The sequence below is a fragment of the Rattus norvegicus genome, chromosome 1 (genome assembly GCF_021556685.1).
Source record: "Rattus norvegicus strain SHRSP/BbbUtx chromosome 1, alternate assembly SHRSP_T2T, whole genome shotgun sequence".
NCBI lineage: Eukaryota > Metazoa > Chordata > Mammalia > Rodentia > Muridae > Rattus > Rattus norvegicus.
This window is the reverse complement of record NC_141534.1, coordinates 248,958,975-248,986,613: the sequence shown is the minus strand read 5'-3', so window position 1 is coordinate 248,986,613 and position 27,639 is coordinate 248,958,975. Positions and strand designations below refer to the sequence as shown.

Genomic DNA, 27,639 nt, shown 5'->3' with positions numbered 1-27,639 from the left:
TGAACTTTTGAAGTGTGGGTCCTAGTGTTCACATTCTACTCAGAATTCTGCAGTGGCTCCCCTCTCCCTCAGAAGCCCGTCTTAATAGGAAGTCCTCCTTGCCTCTTATTTTCTTCCATAATACTTATCTCGAGCAGCTGACTAGATTTTATGGCTTTCTGTCACCACCATTGAATGTTCTGACCATTGAGGCTACTGACTAGTTATACCATTTAACTAGTGTGATGGTTTGTACATGCTCGGCCCAGGGAGTGGCACTATTAGGAGTTGTGGCCCCGTTGGAGTAAATGTGTCATTGTGGGCGTGGGCTTTAAGACCCTCATCCTAGCTGCCTGGAAGCCAGTCTTCTCCTACTGGACTTCAGATGAAGATGTAGAGCTCTCAGCTACTCCTGCACCATGCCTGCCTGGATGCTGCCATGTTCCTGCCTTGATGATAATGGACAGAACCTCTGAACCTGTAAGCCAGCCCTACCTAAATGTTGCCCTTATAAGAGTTGCCTTGGTCATGGTGTCTCTTCACAGCAGCAAAACCCTGACTAAGACATCTAGTATCCATAGTAACTAGATAAATACCTGGCACATAGTAGGTGCTCAATAAGGGAGTATAGAATTGTAGTTAAGATGTCACCTGAACTTTTTTGTAGCTTCTGCAATCCCCTATCACCACAAATAAGGCTCTCTCTCTCTCTCTCTCTCTCTCTCTCTCTCTCTCTCTCTCCTCTCTCTTGCCCTCCTTGTTGGTCACTTCATTCATCCTAAGTGCAGAGCCAGAAAGCAAGAGGTATGAAGGGACAGCATAAAGTGTGAATGTGCTTCCTTTAAATTAAAGGTTTAAGGCTATGTGAATGAATTTCTAAGGACAGTTTATGGCTTTCATCAGATTTGCATAGAGTCCCAGACACCACAGATGTTTTTCAGAATCATTGAGTTATGACCCTGAATCTCGATTAAGATTCTTTTTGTTTTTTTTAAAACAAGGATTAGCATGAGGAAATATGAAGATGTAACCAGATTATATACAAAGAGCACCAGTGTAAGTCGTACATGGTGAAAGGACTTGGCTAATTAACATGGCTAAGCAAGCTAAGGCCTCATCCCTATAATCGTAGCTAAATTATTGAAAGTTAGGCAGACCAAATTTGTCCTGGGGGTATCATATCTACCACAGAAACATAGATATGCCCAAGGTTATTTTAAAAAATCACTGTAACACTAAGATATAAAATACTGAAAATAGCCTGTCGTATTTAAAAAGATTGTTGACTAAATGTAGCTATTTCCACTCAACATAATACTGTAGGATGATGTCATACAGGAAAAGGCAGGTACAAGATAGAATGAGGCCTGTCATTGGACGAGAAGGAAGGATGGGAGGGAGAAAAGTTTTAGAGAGAGGAGGAGACTAGAGCGAGGGAGGGAGAAGCAGCAGGGAGAACATGGAGGCAGATGTTAAAATTCCACTCTGTGTATTTACAGGTTGTTACAAATATTCTTAAGGGATGACGGTGTACAGAGTTTTGTATGTTTAGGTGGGCAATTATGTCTTATCAATCGGATCAGAGGTTATTGTGTTGTGTGTTCTTTCATGTGGCGATTTAAGTTCAAGAGAGTGTGTGGTGGCTGGAGACACTAGGCCACCACACAACTGGGATGTGCATTTCTGGCATGGTGGCAGCCTGCCTTGGGAACTGGATGGGTAGAAAGATTGTTGCCAGGCTCAGAGAGAAGCCATCGGCAGTGTGATGTGGGATGGAGCAAAGCGGGTGAGAGGCTCTGCTGACTGAGATGAAGATGTCTACCAGATATCTTGGGGCACTGCGGTGCTGGATCTAGTGCAGGATAAAAGACCCCATTTTATTTTTTATAATTTTACAGCAACATAATGCCACACAAACAGCAAAGAATGCAACATGTTTCCGTTAAATGCTATAGACCAGAGGAGAAGGAAGGATTACAAAAGAGAAGGAAGCTTTGGGATGATAGCTTCTTGATTGCTTCATTACATCTGGAATTAACTATAGCCCAGGTTATGAGTACACCTGGGGGAGACTTTTTTTAATTAAATTATTTGAAGTGGAAAGACCTACTTCTCATCCATATCTTTTGAGGTGGGAGATCCACCTTTAATGTGGACCACACCTGCTGGTGGCAGCCTATGCAGAGGACACAGAAGGGAGTTTTCTCTCTTTGCCTGCTTGCTCTCGCTCTTGCTTGCGGGTTCATTCTTTAACTGACGGTAGAGCCTACGTCTTCTTGGCATATACTGAAGACCAGCTAAGACATTCAGCCTTGTGAACTGAACAACTCCTGGAGTTCGGGACTTTCTGTTGGTAGACAGCCACTGTTAGACAAGCTCAATCAAAGTCTATAAACCACTCTAATAAGCCCAAGTGCTGGAGTTAAAGGCATGCATCGCCACCGCTTGGCTCACCTCTAAATTCTTAACCAAGTAGATGAGAAGGTATAATAATAATAAAATATTGCTGTAAGCCTTAAAATTTTGCCATTAAATATATATACAGACACACAGACACACAGACACACACACAGATGTAACTTGACCTGAATTTGAAAAGATTAAATACATCTGAAACAAACAAGATTGCCTCTTCCCAGAGATGTAACTTAGAATGGCTTACAAACTAGGATGTTTACTGCTGAGTCCAGTGATTGTGTTACCTGTTGATTCTAAACTAGGATTGTGCGGTGTTTTCTTTCACACAGTGACTCAGTTGCGTTCCAGAGAGAAAGGCATGGTGGCAAAGCATGGGTTTGCGAGAAGTGCACCCCAGCTAGCCGTGGGGATTTGGAAGCATGGCCAGGTGGAGAGATTTCAGATCTCCAGGTCAAAGAGTCTGCCGGGCTGAGAACAGGCCGGTCTGTCCCCCAGTGCCTTGCTGGCAGTAGCGTGGGGTTCATATTTATATTTTCACATTACATATATACACATACATATATAAACATATATATACAGTATATATTTTGTATTATATAAAATATATTATATAATGTATTGTGCATATATAATATATAATATATATAATAATATATAGGCCACAAATTTGAGAGGGAGAGCATGAAAAGGACTGAAAAGGAATAATGTAGTATATAATTTTGAAAAAATTAATTTTGTTTTTTGTTGTTGCTCTTTCAAGACAAGGTTCCTCTGTGTGACAAACAGCCTTGGCTGTCCTGGAACTCACTCTGTAGACTAGACTGATCTCAAACTCAGAAATCTGCCGGCCTCTTCCTCCGGAGGGCTAGATTAAAGGCATGTGCCACCACTGCCTGGCCAAGTAAGTAAAGTTTTAAGATGGGAGAAAGCTGAGCGTGGTGGCAAAGACCTGTAATCCCAAGTAAGGCTGAGGCAGGACAACTTTGGTGTTGGATGTTATCCTAGGTTACATAGTGAGCTCTAGGGTGTCCTGGACTAGAGAGTGAGTCCTTAACTAAAAACAAAACAACAAAAACCCACCAAGTGCCTGAAGAGACAGCAGCTAGACACTTGCTGCTCTTGCATAGGACCCACGTTTGGTTCCCAGCACCCACTTGGCAGCTCACAACTGCCAGCCACTTCAGTTCCAGGGGATTTTACACCTTCTCCTTGATCACTGTGTTCACACATAAATATGCAGGCAAAGGGTTCATACACATAAGATAAAAATAAATCTTTAAAGCGAACATAAAAGGTGGAAGGGAGCCATGTTGGTGTCCCTGAAAATGGGCACATTCTGTGACTGCTCCAAACAGAATCCACTGGAAGTGACATTATGCCGGTCTACAGGCTGGGAGTTTAAGAGAGGGATCTTGCAATTTCCTCTTAAGAGTCCCCAAGTGACACCTGAGAACCACCATGAAGTGACCCTGATCCAAGACCACGTTATCTTTTCTGATTTCTTTTGGTGGTGGTTGTGGTTTTTGTTTTGTTTGTTTTGTTTTTTGAGACAAGGTCTTTCTGTGTAGCCTTGGCTGTCCTGAAACTTGATCTGTAGACCAAGCTAGCCTAAAACTCATAAAGATCCGCCTGCCTCTGCCTCCTAAGTGCTGGGATGGCGTGCACCACCACTGCTTGTCTCTTCTCTGAATTCTTAGCCAACTAGATCAGAAGGTATAATAACAGTAAATCATTGCTGTAAACCTTAAATTTTTGCCTCTTAAAATTATATCAATATATATAACTTGACCTGAATTTGAAAAGATTGGATACATCTGAAGCAAATGAGATTGTCTCTTCCCAGAGATGTAACTTTTGTATTAACTGTTTATTGCAACTTAACAACCACACGCGCACACACACACACACACCAAATTAGTAACATTGTATAACTTCTTTTAACTTTGGGGCTGTTCTGTTGTTCCTCGGGATACCAGCCAGCTTCCCTCAGCCGGCTTCCCTCAGCTGGGACTTCAGCCTCCTCACCTTGTTCTTCAGCCAGCCTGTCCCTCCAGGTGGTGTCCCCTCTGCTGGATGTCTTTATTGGTTTTTCAATCTGAGGAAGAGCCACTTGAGACCTTCTTATTTTTTTTTCTTCCTTTATTTTTTTCATTTTGTTTGCTTGTTCAAAGATCACTCTTATTATTTCAAAATTGTGTATATTTGGATGTTTTGCTTATGTGTGTATCTATGTACCACTTGCATGCCAGGTGCCTGAGGAGGCCAAAAGAGAGTGGTATATCCCTTGGAACTGAAGTTATCCATGGTTGTGACCTGGGTGTGGGGTTCTGAGTACTGAACCTGGTTCCTCTGAAAGAGCAGTAGTGCTCTTAACTAACAAGTCTCTCTCTCTCTCTCTCTCTCTCTCTCTCTCTCTCTCTCTCTCTCTCACACACACACACACACACACACACACACACACACACACACACACACACACATATATATATTTCTTTTTCACTTTTGATAGGATTTCTATTGCTGTGACAAAACACCATGACCAAAAGCAAACTGCAGAGTTAAGGTTCATTCCGCTTACACCTCCATTTGTTGTTTATTATTGAAAGAAGTCAGGACAAAACTCAATCAAGCCAGGAACAGGGAGGCAGGAGCTGATGCAGACACCATGGAGGGATGGCGCTGCCTGGCTTCCTCCCTATGGCTTGCTCAGCCTGCTTTCCTATAGAACCTAGGACCACCAGCCCAGAAATAGCACCATCCACAGTGGTCTGGGCTCTCCCCTGTTGTTCATTAATTGAGAAAATAACTTACAGCTGGATCTCATGGAGGCATTTCCTCAACTGAGGCTCCTATCTCTGTGATGACTCTAGCTTGTGTCAAGTTGACACAAAACCAACTCACTATGTATCCCAGGCTGGTATTGAACTCACAGTCTCCCTGTCTCAGCCTCCCAAGTGCTGGGATTACAGGCATTTACAGCCACATCCAGTGCTGAGATTTCCTGGGTACAAAATGCATGGCTCTTACTCGGTTTTCATGAACGCACATGATGGAGAGGTTAGGGTATCATAATGTCTTCACAGTTCAACTGGTTGAACAAGAAAAATTGTGTGTCCAGGTGTGGATCTGTACACATACATGCTTATGCATGTATGTGTGAGTTTTCATGTCTGTGTATATACGTACATTGTGTGTGTGTGTGTGTGTGTGTGTGTGTGTGTGTGTGTGTGTTGAGAAAGGAAAACAGAGTAAATGTGGGAAATATTAAAAACAGGTGAATCCAGCTGAGGAAGATTCGCTTGGTACGCTTTATTTTTTTTTCCCAACTTCTCTGCAAATCTAAAACTTTCAAAATAAGAAGTTGGGGAAAATAGCGGTAGAAAAGTAAACAGTTAGAGAAAAGCAAACATCATTTTGTGTCTGTTAAACCAGTTCTTCCCACCTCACTGTGGTTTGTTTTTTGAAATAACATCAAGGGCTGCCAAGGTGATGGGGAGGCTGATCCACACAAATTGCTAGTGGCCCAACCACAGGCTCAGACCTAGGACCAAATGTAGCATCATATAGGAGTTCTTTCATGCTGTGAAAACAGTCGCTTCTCCCATAATTCTTTTTAAGGAATTAGGCTGACAAAAGAAAAATGATGATGATGATATAATAATAATAATGATGATAATAATAATAATAATAATTCCTGAAAACTAGAAGTGAAAACACTACAAGTGTTTAGTGGGTTCGGTTTAAGAAATAACCTGCTATTACTAGATGGTGACCTACACAAGCACTGAACACGGATTTTAAGGCTCTGTGAAATATAAAGCAGAAATTGGGCTGTCAAGAAGGCTCAGCAGGAAAGATGCTTGCCACAAGTTCGATCCTCACAACCCACATGAAGGTGTAGGTAGAGAACCGACTCCACAGATTGGACCTCTGACCTCCACATGTGCGTCATAGCACCTGTTCATCTACACAGGCACATCGTGCACCACCTGTGCATGCCTGCTCGAGTGGCACACACACAGGCACACAAATACAAGCACGCAGTAATGGTAAACACTTTTAAGAGTTGTGGCTAGCATTTAACGAAATACAAAACTACACGATTGCGATTTGAATACAAGAGGCATGAAGATACTTGAATAAGACTAACATCTTTTACATAAACATTTAAGTCACTGAATTAGGCTTTCAGAAGTGTGAATCTTTCCATTAGTCATTTGAAGCTGCCCCGATATAGGCAATAGAGAAAAGAAAAAAACAACTCAAGAAAGTTACATTTATTTATATATACACTTGCAGAAAGGCACCATGCTTCAGAGTACACCGCTTGTGCAATGATTCTAAATATCAAATAAATGAGCTAATCGTGAGGAAAAGAAGTCTGAAGCCAGGGAGATAGACTAAGATAAAAAAGAAAGCCGGAAAGGTCATGCCAGCGCGCCTGGGCCCTGAACATGTTCTTCTTCCTCTTGGTGCTAGTGTTTCACTACTACCTCGAAAGACAAAATTAGCATAAGAAACAAAGGGTGAAACCCACACCTCCTGTTCAATGGGCACTTGCTGTGTGCTTTATACATGTCTGTTTGTTTGTGTTATGAGCTCTGCATTACCACTGCTACCTAAGTAGGAGCTGAAGGGTAAACAGGCAATGGGGCTGTTCTGGCTGAAGCTGCCTTCTGCACCTTTCTTAGGAGACACTGTCTGCTACACACAGCATCTTCAGTCCTGCTGCAGGGAACTTACCAATGCTATTCTCAGCCATATGCTACTCTTGGCCATATGCTCTTTATATGCTCCTAACACGACATTGCTTGTTATCATTCTTAGTTTATTTATATTTATGTGTATACTTCTTATTCTGATTCCTGATCTCTCTCTTTCTCTCTCTCTCTCTCTCTCTCTCTCTCTCTCTCTCTCTCTCTCTCTCTCTCTCATGTGTGTGTGTGTGTGTGTGTGTGTGTGTGTGTGTGTGTGTGTGTGTGTATGGTGTCAGACCCTTAAAAACCATCTAAGGAACTCAGATTAAGGATGTCAATCAGTCCAGGAGCCATCGTAACAGGAAGATACAAAGGGGATGACAGTGGGGAGGTTAGGAAGGCCTTACAAACAGGTCACGTGAGTTGGATGTGCAAGGACAATGTCGAGGGAGTGAGCCTTGAGGGGAACAGGGTTCAAACGTGCCAACAGAGCAATGACGTGAAAGACAGGTCTGGAGACATCCATGGTTTAGGAAATGAACGCAGAAAAATATCTTTACATTGGTCGTTAGAGAGACCATTGGACCAGCCCGTCCAGGCTAGGGTGGGAAAGAGTCTTGGTGCTGAAGAACAGGGGATCTTCTCGTTCAAGTGTGGCGAGAGTTAGAGGCTCCGATTCTCGGTTTCTGGGAAATTTGGGGTATTTCCTTTTTGTTTTCTACTATTCTGCTCAAGTCCTGGCAAAGACTGGGTGTTCCCCGAGTGCTTCAGACAGCCTGGCAAGGCAGTGACACAGGCAGCCAAAACTGAACAGGCTCCCCGATTGTTCCCAGGACTTGCTGTTCCTAAGCCTTTTGCCCCTAGGGGCTCTGGAGCCTGGGGTATGCAGTCCTGGTATTATCTGTGGGAACAAAAATAGACTCCGTGCCACGGAAAAGGGGCCACCCAAGGGGTGTGTACCCAGATACATGGGTCTGTAGCCCTTGATGCATTCTTACCCTTGATGTAGAGATTGGATATCTCTGTTTCCCACGAAGCTAAACAAGGGAAGAAAAAGACTGGAGGCGAAAAAAAATCAGTGTCTCCAAACCACTCCACTTGCTGTGTTTCGTCATCTAAAAATCGGATTGCCACTTACTGCCTTCTGCAATGAGATTAAAGCAATCAGTGGGCAATCAGTCTTATTAACATAATATCTGCCCAAAGGAGAGCCTCTAAGTCAGTTTGAACTCCAAATGATTCAAACGATAATGGGCTCATCTCCCCTGTCCTTCTCAGGCCGTCCTCATTGAACTCTGTCTTAATTTTGCATAAGGGATATTCATCTTGATCAGACGCTTAATAACCTTAAGTAGACATTCTGCATAAGAGCAGTAGCTCTGAGGAGAACCTTCAGCTTGTTCTCTTCCCTGGGTTTATAAGAAACTCACTTTTCGTTCATTCTGTTTGACCTCAGTCACCACTCTCTCCCCTAAGGAGATCAAGAATGTTGCAGTTACAGAAAAATGTTATCAATATCATGGCAGCCCGTGTCTGGGCAACTTAATCTCTCAGAATAACCAATACTATTTTCAAAGACAGAAAACACTGTACAAAGATCTACAGTAGCAAGCAGATATAATAACTTGAGGAAATAAACTGGGTAAAAGTATGCCCAGAATAAAAAGGAAAGAGATGAATTAGCAGATTCTCGTCCCAGCTCTACCCTTATAAGAAAACCGTCAGAAAACTACTAGAATCTCTCACTCTGTTTCTCTCCCTGTGAATGAAGGGTGGAAGCTCCTGTGTTAAGTGGAGGTTGGTAAGAATGGGAACTGGGGTGGGGAGGAAATCATGTCCACAAATGGTGTAACGATCAGCACTAACTGACCATTTGGTGCATAGGAGGGAAGCGTCCAGACTCACCCGGGAGAGCTGTCTAGCTTAAGGTTAGCCTCTGAGGGAGTGTCCTGGCTATGTTTACTGATACAGGGAGAGCCATCTTGATTGCGAGGTGGCTGGGCCTGGAACAAGGAGATCCTGGACTGTATAAAATGGAGAGGGATGCATGAGCACAGGCAAGCAAGCATCAACCTGTTGCTCTCTGCAATTGACCATGGAGGTACTGGGACCATTGCTTCAAGCTCCTGCTGCTTTAACTGCCACACAATGACGGACTATAACATGGAGCCATGAAGCAAATAAACTTTTCTTTTTTCTCTTCTAATTGCTGTTATCAGGATATTTTATTATGGCAACCAGCAAAGAAATGATGATGATGGTGATGATGATGATGATGATGGTGGTGGTGGTGGTGGTGGTGATGATGATGGTGATGATGGTGGTGATGATAGTGATGATGATGATGATGGTGATATAATTAATAATAATACAGCTGAGTATGATGTTTCTTTTCGGACTAACACATTTTTCTGTAACTATGTAATTATTAGGGCTGTACACTAAATATACTAAAAAGCACCAAATTTTATATAACTTAAAATACAAAATTTTGTGACATCCGAATTGCATTTCATTTTAAATTAAGAAACAGTGTGTGTGTGGGGGGCGGGGGGGGGGGGGTGAAATGTATGTGAATGTAGATCCCTACAGTCGCCACAAGAGGGCAGCAGATCCTTGGGAGCTACTTGATGTGGGTGCTGGGAACTGAACCCCAGTCTCCCACAAGAACAGTGCATGCTCTTATCATTGAGCAAGTCCTGAATCTCGCTTTTAAAATCAGACCAGGTGCTGTGTTTAAGAGGCCATAAGAGAAGTGCACATGAGGGTGTCTGTAAAAGTATAGGGTGCCGTCTGTTTTCAAGGACAGCCTGTGTTAACTCTTCCATGGTGCCATTGTGCTTTTGTTTTCTATTTGTTTTGAGTTCAGATACTCGAAAGCTGAGAATTTACTGAGGCCGCGGGTCCTTAGAACCAGGAACTGCCCCCCACTTCCGGTCTTTATTTTGCTTCCGGTCTTTACTTTGGCACGTGTGAACAAGCGTCATCCCAGCTCCCTATTCTGTGGCAAAGGAAGTGGACTCTGGAGTCAACCTTCTGAGGCAGCTTCTGCTCTGTCTCTAGAGGAGGGCCAGCCTTCATTTCTCTGGTCAGGTTCAAAACGCCTGTAGAACGGTTCCGGCTGCCCTGTTTTGGTAGAACATGCAACCAGAAGTAGCGAGAACGGCCCAGAAGCCCGTGTTTGCAAGAAAATTTCCTGTAATCACGAGGAGAGGTGAACTTCCCAGAAGTGGTGGACAGACTGCCATTGCTTTCGGTAGACAAAACAGCAGAACAATGGCTCCAGACTTCCCGGTGTTGGAGCCAGAGGGACATGAGCCATTTCTGAGAGCTATCCAATCAATCACCTATCTCACAGAGGAGGAAGAATAAAACCAAGCAGCCAAATCAAGAGTGCGTCCCTGCTTTTCTGACAGCCTGGGCCGCCACACGCTGGCGATTCTTGTATTTCACACCACGCCAGAATCACCGGAACTCGCTGAAAATGCAGTCCTCAGGGTATTCACTCCAGATCTAAGAATGTAGGGAGCTGGTGAACGTGAGTCTAAATTTAATTGTAGGTGCACCGGATGATTCCATTGTTTGAGATTTACCATTAGAAAAAAAAAATCCATATACCCACCCTCCCAGCCCTCTACCCCAATTCCTCCCAAACCCCCCAAATCCATGCCCGTGTTACTGATGTGCATATTTTGATCTGTTGCCTGAATCCCCATCCCATCCCATCTCCATCTGTATTGCTGATAATCTGAGCTGTGGTGATCTCCGATGTGAGGCTAAGACCAAGAACTGCTGATTAGACTCACCAGGGCACAGACTTAGGCCCAAGCCCTGTTATAGACAGGAGAGTCTATGGTTGTTCTGGGGCTCCAGAAACTGAACTGGCTTTTTCCTGAAGTTCAGAGGAAATAAAGGATCAGCAGCTCAGATGTTACTGCCTTCCTTACACGGGGATTGTGAATGAAATGTAGCACTGGAAAGTTATTGTCAGCTACTGTGTTATGATGTTATGATGATGATGATGATGATGATGATGATGATGATGATGATGATGATGTCATTTCCTTCGTGCTTCCTGGGTACAAAGGCACCATGCTAAACATTTTATGAGCATAATCTTATTTAATGTTCAACCGCATTAGCCTGCTCATATGATTTTCCCTTTTCCTGGACTACAATATGTCACCAGTTGAAGACTATCAATTTAATAACAGTTATTAGAGAGAGCCTGCTGCTGGTTAACGAGACAGTGTGGAGAATTCATCGGTCCTCCAGAGAGACTCTTGTTAGGGTAAATGTAAGTTGGTATTTGTTAGGAAGAAATGCAAACCCGTGTAGTGACATCAGCGCAAATGCCCTATGTGCTGTGATGCCCTAGGAACAGAAGCCTCGGTAACCTTTGCTTGGTTTTCAGACTTTGTAACCCAAATTGACTTCAACCTTGCCACCCTCCTGCCTTTTCCTCCCCGATGCTGGGATCATGGGTATGTGCCACCAAACTCACCTATCTCGTTTTAAGTTTATCTAAGACCAGTGTGTCTCATCCTGGGGTATCCATGCTAGGCCTGGAGTCGGCCACCTTTGTTAGATATCCTCCTTCTCAGGAAAAATAAACTGTGAGGAAAGAAAAAAAATACATGTCTCTGAGTCACAGAATCACAGAGAAATTATCTCTGTTTTCTAGTGAGACTTTTAAAGTCTCGGGGTTCTTGCCCGGGTGAACAGGAACTGCATACAGCCCAGCCCTCCCAATGCTACAAAAGCCTCCCAACCATCCAGCAAGAGCTGTAGTCCAGGCCACTGGTGCTATAGAAACCTCCCCTACCATCAGGCAAGAACTGCAGCCCAGCCCCCACCGCTTGTTGCCAGAGAAGCTCTGATCACCAAACTCCCTACATTTGAGTCCCCTTGATAAAAACAAAACAACGTGTTAGGAAGGCGTTGCCAGATCTATCTCCTGCTAACACTGAGAAAGAATCCTGTGAGGGACACAGTAACTGGACTTCAAGATGTGGCCAGGATGGTCAAGAATGGGGCTCAGTTGTTAGTGTGCCTAGCATGTCTGAGTTCAGCTCTCAGCACCATAAAAACTGGGTGTGGTGGGGAAAAGGCCTATAAACCGAGCACTCAGGGACAAGGATTCAAGGTTATCCTTAATAATGTAACAAGTCTGAGGCCAGCCTGGGCTACATGAGACCTTCATTTAAAAAAAAAAATTCTCTAGAGCATAAGCAGTACACACCAGTGCGGACTAATTACAAGTATTCTGAAACAAGCAGAACCGGATATTTAGTTTATCAAAGAAATGCATTCACTGTGGGGGCGAGGGAGACACCCATTAAAAAGAAAAAGAAGCACCAGAGGGTCAAAAGCAGGTAAATGAGTTCAAGACCAGCCTGATCTACATAGACTTCCAAGGCCAGCCTGATCTACATGGAGTTCCAAGGCAGCCAGGGTGATGTAGTGAGACCCTGTCCAGAGTAAACAACTGGGAACGTGGGTTGAGACCGTCAGAAATAGGACAGCATCTGTTAGATCTGCTTTAAGCTTGGAAGAGGCTGTTATCCAATGATGACCGTGACCAAATTTATCTGACATTGCTGGATCGCCTCTTCCCTTTGAAAGTAGTATTTAACTCAAAGAAAATTGAGTGCTGGGTTTTTTTTTTTTTTTTCCAACAAGACCAATTCAAAAGGAAAAAAGAGTAACCATCCCTGTTCTAGTGCGGCCTTCCATCACATACAGTCCAAAAACTCTCTGCGCACATTGGACCGTGCACGCCTAGATTACAGATTGATTTTTTTCCCCTCGTTTAACGATGCGTAATGACCATTCTCCATTAGTTTAACCTAAAGCTTAACTGAATGGTTCACGTTAAGCCCTCTGGATGGCCTTTATTGCTGCAAATGCTCAGCAGGCACCGTGGAGATGGTCTCGTGCGTAGTCCTGTGGCACTAGTGTTAGTAGAACTTTATGTGCAGAGCAAATCCAGAGTCACCAGAGAAGCTGGCAAAAGCCTTGGCCCCTGCCCGTTCAGAGAAAGCTTGGTTTGTGGTTGTCGGCCTGTGTGTGCTGAGCAATTATGTTCCTCCCTTGCTCTTGCCGTCTCAGGCAGCGTGTGGGATCCAGCTAGCACGGATGAGGGCTGAGGAAGAGATCCGACTTGCAGGCCTTTGGGTTTCTATAGTAAACACTCCCACTGAGGCCGGCTTTAAATATCAACAGTTCAAACAACTGGCTCGAAAGATGCCTGAGTCTGTACTAACGGAGCTGCTGTGAGTCACAGGCACCAGGCTTTCCGATGGCCAGCTACGACACCCACACGACAGACACTTACCGCAACATAACCTCATCCTAGCCTGATTTCAAACACATTGTCAGCACGCCTGAGAGAAAAGGTGGGTTTGAGTGGAATAAAAAATCAAGAGCCAAACGTGGGAGGGAGAAAGGGAACACCCTTCTTGTGTTTCTCTACTAAGTCGGTATTTCTAGTGGATGACCTCCAGTGCGATGAGGTTCTCCTGAGAACTCGGAGGGACGGGCGGGATGCTAGTGTGTTTGTCTTCTACCAGTTAAACGTAGCTCTGGTTTATGTTGACATCCATTCAGGTGTCCATTGCAGTTTCCCCCTCGGCAGCTGCCACATTGCTTATGCTTGCAATATTTTCCCTGGATAGTGATTTCTGTGGGAGTGAGCAGTTTAAAGTCCTCCCAGTTGTGCCCGTAAGATAATGGAACTTTAGGAACCCAGCTGTGTACACAAGAATGACAGAAATCCCGGGTGCTTGTTCTTCAGGAAACCGCACACTCTAATGAGGAGGCTGTTACTAAACAACGCAGCAAATTCTCCTTCGAGTTTTCTTCGGTACAGGATTATGGTGTACCGAACGGAAGCACTACCTTTGTCAAAGGGCAGAGTGAGGAAGCAAGGCCTGATGACCTATCTGTAATCTCAGTAGTCAGGAGGCTGAGACAGGAAGATTTGCTCTAAGTTTGAGACCCACCTGGCCTGTAGAATGAGTCCCAGACCAGCCTGGATACAGTGTGTGAAGCCCTGCCTTCCCCCGCCACCCCCCCACCAAAGTAACAACTGGGTGTCAAGATGGCTCACAAGGGTGCTTGCTTCAAGAACTTGAGGACCTGTGTTTGCATCTCCAGAGCCCACACAAAAAGCCAAGCATGGCTGGAAGTCAGGGGATGGGGTGAACGCCAGAGGATCACTGGGACTTGCTGGCCACCAGCCTAGCTCTGGATTTAGAAAGACCTGTTCTTTTTTTTCTTTTTTAGTTTTACTTTTTTTTACTTATTCACTTTACATCCTGCTCACTGTTCCCCTCTCGGACACCCTCTCCCACAACCCTTTCCCCATTTCCCCATCTCCTTCTCTGAGCAGGTGAGGGCCCACTGGGTATCTATCCCCCAACCCTAGCACTTCAAGTGTCTGTGAGGCTAGGTGCTTCCTCTCCCACTGAGGCCAGACAAGGCAGCCCAGCTAGTAGAACATATCCCATATATAGGCAACAGTTTTGGGGACAGCCCCCGCTCCATTGTTTGGGACCCACATGAAGACCAAGCTGCACATGTGCTATGTATGTGCAGGGAGGCCTAGGTCTAGCCTCTGTATGTTCATTGGTTGGTGGTTCACTGTCTGAGAACCCCAAGGGTCCAGGTTAGTTGGCTCTGTTGGTCTTCCTGTGGAGTTTCTATCCCCTTTGGGCCCACAACCCTTCCTCCTAATCTCCCATAAGAGTCCCCAAGCTCCATCCTCTGCTTGTCTGTGGGTGTCTGCATCTGTCTGAGTCAGCTGCTGGGTAGAGCTGCTCAAAGGACAACATGCTCCAGTCTGCAAGCATAACAGTATCATTAATAGTATTAGGAACTGGTGCCTGCCCACAGGATGTGTCTCAACTTGGGCTGGTTATTGGTTTGACCATTCCCTCAGTTTCTGCTTCAAGCCCTGTGCCTGCATCTCTTGTAAACAAAATAAATTTGGGGTTGAAAGTTTTGTGGGAGGGTTGGTGTGTCTACTGCTCCACTGGGGTTCCTGTCTGGCTACAGAAGGTGGCCTCTTGAGGTTCCATATCCGCAATGTAGTGAGTCGCAGCTTTGGTCACCCCCCATTGATTCTTGGGTGCCCTGGAGATGCCCCTCCCCTCACCCCCATCAGTTGCAGATTTCCATCCATTCTCATGGCCATCTAGCTATCTCTCCTGTCCTTCCCCATACCTGATCCTCAACCCTTCATTCTCCTGCCCATACCCCTTCCCTCCCTGTTCCCTCCCTCCATATGCCTCTTACAACTATTTTATTCCTCCTTTTAAATAAGATTCAAGTTTCCTTGTTGGGCCTTGCTTCTTGTTCAGCTTCTTTGGGTCTGTGGAGTGTAGCATGAGTATCCTGTATTTTATGGCTAACATCCACTTATCACTGAGTACATACCACGCATGTCCTTTTGGGATTGGGGTTACCTCACTCAGGATGATATTCTCAAGCTCCATCTATTTACCTGCAAAATTCATAATGCCTTGCTTTTTAATAGCTGGTTAGTATTACATCATGGAGATGTACCACATTTTTTTTAACCCATTCTTCAGCTGAGGGGAATCTAGGATGTTTCTAGTTTCTGGTTATTATGAATAGAACTGCTATGAACATAGTTGGGCAAATGTCTTTGTGGGATGTTGGAGCATCTTTTGAGTACATGCCCAGGAGTTATGGTACAGCAGGATCTTGAGGTAGAACTATCCCCAGTTTTCCATGAAAATGCCAAATTGTTTTCCAAAGTCATTATACAAGTTTGTCCTCCTACCAGCAGTGAAGACGTGTTCTTGCTCTATACCCTCACCATCTTACTATCTCTTGAGGTTTTGGTCTTAGCCATTCTGATGGATATAAGACGGAGCCTCACAGTTGTTTAGATTCACATTTCCCTGATGACTAAGGACTTCGACCTTGAGTGCTTCTTTAAGGGCTTCTCAGTCATCCAAGACTCCTCTGTTGAGAAGTTCTGTACCCCATTTTTTAATTGGGTTACTTGGGTTCTTGGTATGTAACTTCTTGAGTTCTTTGCAAATTATGGGTATTAGCCCTCTGTCAGATGCAGGGTTGGTGAAGATTCGTTCCCAATCTGTGAGCTGCTAATTTGTCCTATTGACAGTGTCCTTTGCCTTACAGAAGCTTTGCAGGTTCCTGAGGTCCCCATTCATCAACTGTTGATCTTAGAGCCTAAGCCATTGGTTTTCTGTTCAGGAAATTGTCTCCCGCACCAATGCGTTCAGGGTTATTTCCCACTTTCTCTTCTATTAGGTTTAGTGTATCTGGTTTTATGTTGAGATCCTTGATCCATGGGACTGGAGCTTTAAGTATGGATCTATTTTCATTCTTCTACATGTAGATACCTAGTTAGCCCAGCACCATTTGTCGAAGATGCTATTCCTATTCCATTGTATGGTTTTGGCTTCTTCATCAAAGATCAAGAGTCCTTAAGGTGTGTGGGCTTATTTCTGGGTCTTCAATTTGATTCCATTGATCAACATATGAAAAAACTGTTCTTAAAGATATAAGGGGATAGAGCAGGATACCCAATAACCTCTGGTCTCTGGACACACATATGCACACACATACAGTATATATACCCTAAAATAAAGCTATAAAAATAGAAAAGGGTAAAATTGAAATGTAAAGACCTTAATTATTTTTACCTGATTACATTTCACTTATTACCTATAAACGTGTGTGTGTATGTGTGTGTAGATAGATAATTAGATAGATAGATAGATAGATAGATAGATAGATAGATATCGTGGGGGGAGGAGGTGCACATATGCTGCAGTACATTTATGAAAGTGGGTTCTGCTCTGGGTTCCGGGGATTGCTCTGAGGTCACCAGGCTCTACCCAGCTGAGCCAGCTTGTCGGCCCTAGCAACACCTTTGACTCTATAATCATTCAGTGTTTCATTTCATAAAATCGAATAAATGATTCAATGAGTTGATAAAAAGTTGATGGAAGTAGAAACAAAAACAGAAGGTTGGTGTCTTTCTTTATAATGCTGAGACAGAGAGACTGAACAATAGGAAAATAATGGATAGCCATCAGAATACTTGACTGTTGGAGTCCTTTGCCAACGTCTCCCTAATCCCAATTCCTTAGAAAGCTGGATAAACAGCTTGGTTCTTGGTGTCATGGGACTTTATGGTGAGCTGCTAGCCTGGCCCATTGGACTCCTGAGCCTGAAACGATGGCTTCCTGTTGTTCTTGTTGTTTGGGTAACATTGGGTACCATTTCATGCTTTTAAACTTAAGATGGGAGCTCTGATATAGGACAAAAGACACTGGGTTTAGAATCAAAATCTGGATTCCAGTCTAATCTCCAGCAATTTTGAAATTGTATGTCCCCTGGGCTTCTTATAACCTCCCTTTGCTCCAATTACTTTGATATCAAATATTTGTTCCCGGGGACATCCTGAAGCACACTACTTAAAGGCACGGTTAAAACACCTTGTGACATGAAATTCACTATTCCAACACAGTCTGCTAATATTCCCATTTGATTAGAATGGAATGGGTTTGGCTTACCAAATTTTGGATGTGCTTTCTAGAAGCATAAATATTCTCTCACTGAAAAAGTATTTGTGGTGTAATAAGAAATATATTTGGTCTTTGTACCTGACTCAGGGCTCAGAGCTCCTAAAACCCTTGGAATTTCCTGAGTGTCAGAACCTGGCTTTTGTTTTTCACAGGAAACATCTTTTGATCTTGCCCGAGTTTATGTTGATAAGGTGACCAGGATTTATCCCTAGGTAGCCTCAGGATGAAGCCGACTGCCAGAAAGACCAAGTAATAAGAAGGGTAAAACTTTCAGCCTGGTCTACTGACCATTTGGGAGAAATAAAATGCAAACATCAAACCATAAGAAATCAGAGTAAGGAGGCTTGATTCACTTCTAGCTTGATGAATGCACGGCATGCTGATAGGATAGCTTACTTGAGAGGACTCAGATACAGGCGTCTTTGAGGTAAAAGAATTTACTGAAAACGATCCCATGGGCTTGAGCATAGCTGAGCACCACACAGCAATCACAAAAGCCTGGATTCAATCCCCAGCACTAAAAAAAAACAAAACAAAACAAAACAAAAAACAAATAAATAAATTTAAGAGCAAGAAATGTTATAGATGCTACTTAGGAAAAGGACCAGATTCTGGGACCAGCAACAGGGCTAGAGAGCCATAGGAAAGATGGCTACCAGATCCAAGAGGGGACAGTTTATGTAAGAGAACTTGAAAGAAGAAGGCATAAATCTATGAACTGAATCTCCATTGGCTGTCTATAAGAGGGAAGAGATAATACAAGGCAAGGGTGTGTGGAGACAGGAGGAGAGCCCACAGGAATTACTTATGGCTTCTGAATGGAGGAGTTTTATTGGAGATTGCAATGTCTGCTCTAGAACGGGAAATGCTCTATTGTTACTTTAGCCCAAAGCTGTTCCCTCATTGGCGACTCTCAACTCTATCTTCAAGCCTTAGAAACTGAAGTTAGGCCACCTAAGACAAGTGTTCTAACTCCTCATACTTTGTCTTGTCTAATCTTCCACCTGGCTGCCCTTGAGTTGAGTCCCTTTGTAATAACTGTCACTAAAGTACTTAATGCTAGGGGCCAGTGAGATGGCTCAGTGGGTATAAGCACCTGTCAGTGCTAAACAACCCGGACAGATCCGGAAAAACCCACATGGTAGAAGGACAGAAATGGCTTTCAGGCTGTCCCCTGACCCCAGACGCAGCAACCGAACACAGGGCTGGAGAGCACTGCTCTGTCCTTGCCTGAGTGAGAAGCTAATCCCAAATCCAGCCTCAGCATCTATGGTGCCAGATCGATCCTGGCCACTTACCACAGCATGGTGGGTCACATGAATGGAATTTAAACCCGTCTCTCCCAATGTTATTTCCGTAAAGCCAGTTCTTCCTGGGCTGGTCTGCTGGGGCAATCACTAAAGTCCTGCCATCTGCAAACTCCTTCAAAATCTCAACGTATCATCTCCTATGATCACAGTAGAATACAGAGAGCGACTACTTAATATTCCAGCAAGGACTACACAGCACAGTCTATTAAATAAACGACAGACAAAATACGAGGCGCTCTGTGGCGCTCCCTACCTCCGTTTTTGTTGTTGTTATTGTTGTTTCAGATTAAACCTCTTCTCGTTTCTTAAGAAAGTAGAGAAAACTGCTTCACATTCTGAGGGAAGAGAGTACTCCCATTTGCCTGTTAAAAGTATTCGTTTTTGGCAAGCGCTGTGATTTAGATTTGGTTTGAGTGTGTTCCCCCCAGGGGTTCATGCACTGACATCCAACCCCCATTGGGAAGCATTAAGGGGCTGTTTAGAAGCAGAATGTGGGGAGGATTGGGGCCAGATAAGGTCACCAGGGCAGAGCCCTATCACTTCATCCTATGACTTCATTAGAAGGACAGAGACCTAAAGAGATATATACATGCATGCCCTGTCTTTACCATGTTGTGCCCCGTGCTGCCCCTGGATGCTGCCAGCAGGACAACCATGACCAGATGTGACCCCTCAACCTTCTCTCTGAAAAATCGTGAGCCAAAACAAATGTCCTGTTTTAATTAACTTCGTCTATGGTATCGTGTTACTGGCAACAGAAATAACTGACACAATGACAAGTTGTCCTGTATCAAAGCACTCGTTCTAACAAGGCCCTCTCTAGACTGAGAATGCAGGGATTCGTAGTTAGTATAAATAAGATGTCTTTTTAAAAGTAAACACAGTCTAATTACATTTGGATTAATTTACAAAACACGGTGTTTCCAGTGACGGATTAAATGCCAAGAATACTCTGAATCACACTTGGCTCTCATTGGCCAATGTCACCATAGATTATAAAGACTGAGAGGTCATTAGCCTTAAAGGAATTCCTTGAAAGGGAGGCATTTTGATGAGTAGTCATGTTCTTTTTGTTTTGTTTTGTTTTGGCTTTTTGGCCTTACTGTACAGACAAGATTGGCCTCAAGCACTGAAGGCTTCTGTCCCAGTGCTGGGATTACAAGCCTTTGCCACCACACCCAGCTCAGTACTCTTCACCGGGGTTGCAGGAAGTTCGGTCTTTGATGTTTTAGGGTAAACTGGATGTAAAGTAACACCAGCTCTTGCAACAGTCAGCACCTCCTGCCTGTTTTACAAAGCATTCCATTTCGGAGACACTTACCAGCTATTGGATAGATATTTTCAAAACAAAGTCTCCTGGTCACTTGGTCTCATCAATTACTAATTTCCTAAAGAACAGAACCCTTAATGGTTTGAATGAGAATGGCTCCCATCTATTCTCACTTGAAAGCTTGGTTCCTAGCTGGTGGGACAGTTTTGGAAGGGTTCGGAAGTGTTGACTTGGTGGAGGGGTTCTGTCACCAGGGTCTCACCTACGGCTCAACATGCGATCTCAGCTTCTGCTCTAGCGCCACACCCGTCTGCCTGCTGCCATGCTCCCTGTCATGAACAGTCGTCATGAACTCACCCTGTGAAGCCAGAAGCCCCTAATTAATGCTTTTTTAAAAATATGTTGTCTTGGTCATCATAATGTTTCTTCAAAGCAGTAGAAAAGTAAGCCTGCTGTTACTTTAATATTAACCTGGTATGAATAAGTTGTTTAACTGGAGGTTATTTAAGCAAAAACCAAACTAAATGTCTTTCCTAATAATGGAGGCCTGAGTCCCTCAAAAATCATATGTGTGTGTGTGTGTGTGTATTACTTTTTATGTGTGTATGGTATGTGCATACATATGCTCATGTTTCCGTGTGTGTGGATGCTCATGTGTGAGCAGGTGAGTCTGGGTGTGTTGGGGAGGGAGAGTCTACCTCGGTTAGTTGAACCCAGAACTTACCAATGGGGCTGGTCTGGCTAGTCAGCTTGCTCCAGGAATCCTCCGTCATGACCACACACTATTCATGTGGGCTCTTGAGAATCCAAACTCCAGTCTTCATTCTGTGTGACAAGTGCTTTAATACTGAACAGTCATCCCAGCCCACATAAATGTATATTTTGGATATAAATAATGTTTTCTGTAGAAAATACAGATATGGAGATTTATAAATGAACTTAAGCGTTAAGTGTCTCACTACCTATGGGAAGATCAAACATCTGGATATAAATTTCTCAAGAAATGCTATGTCTCGAAGGGAGATGCTTACTTAGTAGGCATGATGTGGCAAATGCCTGCAACCACAGTGCTTGCGAGGTGGAGAATCAGGACTCTTAAGGCCAGTCTTGATTATGTGATCATTTCAAGGCCAACTTGTGATATTCATTTGTTTAGTTGTATTTATGTGCATTGGTGTTTTGCCTGAATGTATGCTTGGGTGAGGGTGTCAGATCTTGGAGTTACAGGCAGTCATGAGCTGCCACGTAGGTGTAGGGAATTGAACTCGGGTCCTCTGGAAGAGCAGTCAGTACTTTTAACTGGTAAGCATCTCTTCAGCCTTATGATATATGAGCTCTTATCTCAACATATGTTTAATCATATATTAATATATACTTATAGAGTATTTAGTGTATGTTCACAACTGTTTTTGATTCCTCAGACACAGTGAGATGAGTGTTTCTCAGGACTCACATTTCTATGGATCCGGGGCTAGTATGATGATTGCTATGTTTCCTAAAGACACAAGTACTTCAGTACTTTCAGTACTTCAGGCTTGGTCACCAGCCCGAACTGCTACCAGGGACTTCTAGGAGGTTAGGTCACAGGGAGGATTGTCGTTGAAGAGGTGGGTGGGAAATAGTGCTTCCTGTCTCTGTTTGCACATCTCAGCTCTGAGGAGGCTCGCAGACTCCCTCTCTGAGCTTCCTGCTATAATGTTCTCTGCTTTACAACAAGTTCACAGACAGCTGCCCTAAGGCCCCGTGGGAAGCAATCTCTAAAATCGTGAGCCAAAATAAATCTTTCCTCTTTAAACTGCTGTCTCAGGTATTTTGTCCCAGCCACAGAAAGCTGACTAGCACATTCGCCAGAAAATTAGCTGACATCTGACAGTTTCCCATGTTTTGAATACTCGGTTTCAAGTCTGTGTCTTGTTCATTTGGTCAGGTTTGTAGCAAAAGGATCTGGTAGTCTCAAGTCGAGTTGACCAATTTGGGTGTCACATGGATTCTGCTAGAAAAGCACCCATTTCTCACTGATTTATGTGTTAATTTGGGGGATGGAGATGGGTGCTGTGGAGGAAAATAGTATCATAACGAAATAAAAAGGTTGGGGAAATGAGGATTAAATAGTCATCATGACTTAAAATCTATTGATGTGTGATTGGCCTGAATAAGGAAGCACAGACCACCAAGTTCCCAGGAGGGGGGCGAGTATTTTCGTGACTTTGGAATGGACAAAAATATCTTAGTAGTTATCTTAAAAGGGGACAAATTTGACTTCAGCAACCAGGAGAAGCACAGGTAGTTGCTATCTCTAGAACCTTGCTCTGAACACTCTTCCCAGCAGTGGAAAGGGTCTCATCTTTCCCAGGTACAAGACTGTCTTGGGTGGCAGCACATCCTGTGATCCCAGCCTGTGGACAGCTGAGGCAGAAGGGTCACGAGTTTGGGAACAACCTGGGGATACTAATGAGAATCAGGGGGTTGGGGATTTAGCTCAATGGTAAGGCCCTGAGTTCGGTCCCCAGCTCCGGAAAAAAAAAAAAGAGAGAATCAGTCTTGAAGAAAATTTAATTTTAACAAATGAAACACTTTAAATAAAAGACATGTTTTAAAAAATAGACGGGGTTGGGGATTTAGCTCAGTGGTAGAGCGCTTGCCTAGGAAGCGCAAGGTCCTGGGTTCGGTCCCCAGCTCCGAAAAAAAAAAAAATAGAAAGGGGAGAGAAGGGAAGGGAGGAGAGGGAGGGAAAAGAGAGGAGGAGAAAGGAGAGAATGGGAGGGGAAAAGAGAGGAGGGGAAAGGAGGAGAGAGGGAAAAGGAGGGAAGGAAAGAGGAGAGGAAAAAAGGGGAGGGGAGGAAAAGGAGGGAAGAGGAGGGGAAGGAAGGGGAGGGCCGAGCTGGGGATGCAACTTAGTTGATAAAGAGATTGGATTGCCTTAGTGATGCAGTGTGTGTACAAGGGCCTGGGCGTGTGACTCAGATCTGTAGTCAGTACTTGAGAAACAGAGGCAAATATAGAAGTTCAAAGTTATTCTCAGTGGAGTAGGAGACACCTTATCTCAAAAGAGAGAAAGAAAGAAAGAAAGAAAGAAAGAAAGAGAGAGAGAGAGAAAGAAAGAGAGAGAGAGAAAGGTGGGAGAAGAAGGAAGAGGAGGAGGAAAGTGTCAAAGAGAAAATTAGTAGACTATAAGAAAATATTCACGAAGTATGTAGGTAACAGAGAAGTCATGAATTAAAAATAAACGAACCTCCCAGAGATCAATTAAGAAGTTAAAAAAAAAGAAAAAAAAAGAAAAAGAACAGGACAAATCTAAAAGAGTTTAAGCAACAAAATCAAATCACTTTGCACAAGAACCTGTGTGGTCTCTCAGTTTCATATAGCCCGTAAGCACAAGAGAAGGTACTTAAAATGATTAGTAATCAAGGAACAAACCAACTAAAGTAGCAATAATGTATACATCACAGCAGTTACAACAGCTAAAACAGACTCACGTGCAGAGTGGGGACAAAGAATTGTCTCAGCTGGGATATCCTGCAGTACCGATAAGAAAGCTACAGCCACGAAACAGCTTCTGACAGCCATAAACCCACTCTCAGACTAGTGTCTCAGCGTGTGTGTGTGTGTGTGTGTGTGTGTGTGTGTGTGTGTGTGAGAGAGAGAGAGAGAGAGAGAGAGAGAGAGAGAGAGAGAAACACATACGAACATACAGAAAAATATCTTGCTGTACCTAAGACTAACCGAAGAGTGTTTCCACTGCTTCGAGGAATGTTTGTGTTTTAATGTTTTTGACGGCAATGAGCTGATGAGCTGCTGGGTCACTCACGTGTATGGGTGGACCTCACAAGCATGGATACCAATTCGCAAAACACAACAGAAGCACCATGTGTAGGGCAATGAGCTTGCACAAACGAACTCTTGCCACATGATACTATCGTGATAAGATACAGGGACAGCTGAAGCTTAGCCACGGTGAGAGAAATAAGTGAGTGCCTCGAGGGACAGTCCAGTGGTGACTGGAAAGTGGGACCCAAGACCCTCATGGGATGGTGGGAATGTTCTATCTCTTGTTTTAATATACTTTGGAGTAAGCATATGACTGTATGTGATGATATATTGTCAGCCTACAGAACCGTTAAGACAGGGTCCTGCTACATTCTCCTCAAAGAGGTTCATCAACTGTTGGCTTTGTCAGAAGAAATTATATGCGGACCCTTTACTGAATATAAAAGTTATTTTTATTGAGGCTATTTTCTGAAAAATCCCTAGGAATTGGTTCCATCTCCTGTCTTGATTTGGGTTACTGTTGCTGTGATAAAACACAATGACCAAAGCAAATTGGGGCTTCTCCGGCTTACCCTTCCGTATCACACACAGTTGATCATCAAAGGAAGCCAGGACAGGAACTCAAACAGGGCAGGAACCTGGATGTAGGAGCTGATGCAGAGGCCATGGAGGGGTGCTGCTTACTGGCTTGCTATTCATGGCTTGCTCAGCCTGCTGTCTCATAGAACCTAGGACCACCAGACCAAGGATAACCCTACCCACAGTGGGCAGGGCCCTCCTCCATCAATCACTAGTGAAGAAAATGCCTACAAGCCTGCCTATGACCAAATCTTATGAAAGCATTTTCTGAATAGAGGTTCCCTCCTCTAAATGAGTTTAGCTTGTGTCCTGTTGGCATAAAACTATCCAGCAAACCTCCAAAGTGATAGTATATGACACTTCCTTTACCTTGTTTTGTGGATGTGGACCCTGGTTTTCAAAAAAAGACCTGTGCCGTGCTTGTTGAGACCCAGTTTCAGGAGAGTGGTCCTCAGCCCTGACTGTATAGTGCTATCACTGAATGCCTACTAGACTGCCCCACCATCTAAAATCCGGGCTGCACCTCAGACAGAATAAACTAGATTATCGAAGGAACTGAGGCGTCAACTTATTCAAACTCCAACTGACTCCAGCGTGCAGTAAATGGGGCCCCACTATTCAATGTCAAAGTAACCTCCCTTTTAAGCACCCACACTTGCTCGGTCACATTGCCAGCTAGTGTCCACCTACCTGTCTTGTCTGACTTCGGACGTCTGGATTCTGTACTTTAGATCTCTGGTTCCTGCTTGTAGTTCGTTTGGATCCTGACTTCTCTAGACTAACGGCCAGGAAGATTCAGGCATTTAAGTCCTTCCTTCTCCCTCCCTCCATCTTTCCTTCCCTCCTTCTTTCCTTCCTTTCTTCTAGTGTTTTAAGATCAAGTCCAAAACCTTGCGCATGTTTGGAAACTGCTCTGCGGCTAAGCTCCACCCCTCAGTCTCCCATCCAATAAGATCAAGGCTTTGAACTCTAGAGCTGTTCCCTACAGATCCTAAACTTTCGTCGGGTTCTTTCCTGGTCTGTCCACAGACTTGCTCTTGATCTTGTCTCCCTCTTTCCTCCTTTCTTCATGTCCAGGGTCTCTAACTGACCTCTTGCATCCGGCAGTTGATACCGTTTGTTTATCCTCACTGCTGGCTTCAAATACAGCTTCACTGCCCGCATCCATCACAGAAAGTCCCCGTCCTTAGAACCCCGTACCATCTAACCAAACCAGGGGCCTTTGCCTCAACCAACTTCCTCATCTCACCTAAATGGGAATTTTTGGCCTGACCACTCTGTCTGGTTTTCTCTTACCCTCTGGCTAGTCAGGCGGGCTCTATTCTGTTGGACATCACAAAGAATTGGAATCAAATGAAGGGAAATGCCTGGAGAAACACCAGGCTAAAGCCGACATATCGGGTTTCTGTGCCTTCTGAGGGGCTGTGCCTGCTCCAAATTCCATTCCACTGACCATGAGCCGTGTTCTCAGCGCAGGCAGCTGAATGAAGTGTGTATTAGAAACTACAGCTGCTCACCTCAGAGCTCCGAGGGCCTTCCTCCGAGTCTGGCTCCAGTGACTCAGGCTTGTCTCCACCTTTCTGGCCTGACCCAGAGCTTGGATACTGTGTTTCTCTGTTTGTCTAGTCATGGTTCACATCAGCCCCTAGCGTTCAACCCATAGCATAGATCCCTACCCACTTCTTCCTGGACATCTTTAGTTCTTCCCCAGCCTGCTTCCACTTTCCTCTCCCAACTATGCCACTTCACATCTTAAGAGAACCAGAGCTTAGTCGGAAGTCACATTAGCTCCATCGCATAGGGTCCCTCCACACCTCCCTTGAATACCGCGAGGGCAGAAGCCTGATCCGTGAGTCCCGCACGGTCTCACACTTTGAATGACAGGGTGGCAAGTTACAGATTGGCTAAAAAAAAAATAGTGAAATAAAGGTTTTTTTTTAAATGTTAAGAGTATTGCCTAATTTCCGAACTTAAATTTTAATTATTTTTCTATTTTCACTGTTAATAAAATTATTTTTAAAAATACACGTATTCAGTTGGTCATAGCGGCCCATCCTTGTAACTGTAATTAATGCCACTTGGAAGGCAGATGCAGGTGGAGCTCTGTGAGTCTAGGCCAGCCTGGTTTTATTTTATATAGTGATTTCCAGCAAGCTAGCTTGGCCTACATAGTGTGACCCTGTCTCTAACTAACCAACTAACTAACTAACTAACTAACTAAACAAGCTAAAACAAAACCAAACAAACAAATAAACAAAACAAAACACGCCCCACATATTTCATGTTCAAATTCCCATCTTCTTTTTTACTTGAACTCTAACTCTCTCTCTCCCTCTCTCTCTCTCTCTCTCTCTCTCTCTCTCTCTCTCTCTCTCTCTCCCTCCCTCCCTCCCTCCCTCCCTTCCTCCCTCTCCCTCTCTCTGCCTCCAGAGTATGGGATTAAAATCATGCACCATCACCTCCTGGCTAAAGCCCCTCTCCTATAGCCATGTCTAACTTATAAATGTTGAGCTGACCTATAAGATATCCAGGAAATGACTGGCTCAAGAAGACACATAGTAAATATTTGTTGGGTGAATGGTTAATAAATACTGTGTTTATTAAGCCACTCAGTTCTTTTTTGCTGCAGATATGGCATACCGAGCTGGAAAGATCCAGGAATGTGTTTCAACCCGGACATTTTACAGATGAAAACAAGGACCAAAGGGAAGGTGCCGGCTGGAGACTGGAAATTCTCTTCCCTCCCTGTATACCCAGTCCTCCCTCTCCCCACAAACTGACTTTTACTGTATACCCAATCGGCCTATTAAATCAAGAGGTTTTCTCCTCTTTGCTCTCTTAGCTTCAGCATTCTTTGAACAACTCATGTGCAAACTTTCATTGTATGGCAGTGATAAAAAAAGAGAAAAATTTTATGTGTGGGACTGATAGTCTGTGGGACAAGATGGGGCCATTTTAGTAAAGAAAATGTGATGGCTTCGGAGATGGTTCTGCCAGGAAAGTGCTTGTGGAGCAAGCTTGAGGACTAC

The 27,639-nt window shown here is 44.0% G+C and overlaps 1 long non-coding RNA gene across 1 annotated transcript; it reads left to right on the top strand.

The window, feature by feature from the left end:
* LOC134485233 (uncharacterized) lies at positions 1 to 27,439 on the top strand. The gene is made up of 2 exons (XR_015653285.1): positions 1 to 459; positions 27,240 to 27,439. It is a non-coding gene; the product is annotated as an uncharacterized LOC134485233 (long non-coding RNA).
* Positions 27,440 to 27,639: the final 200 nt, after the last annotated feature.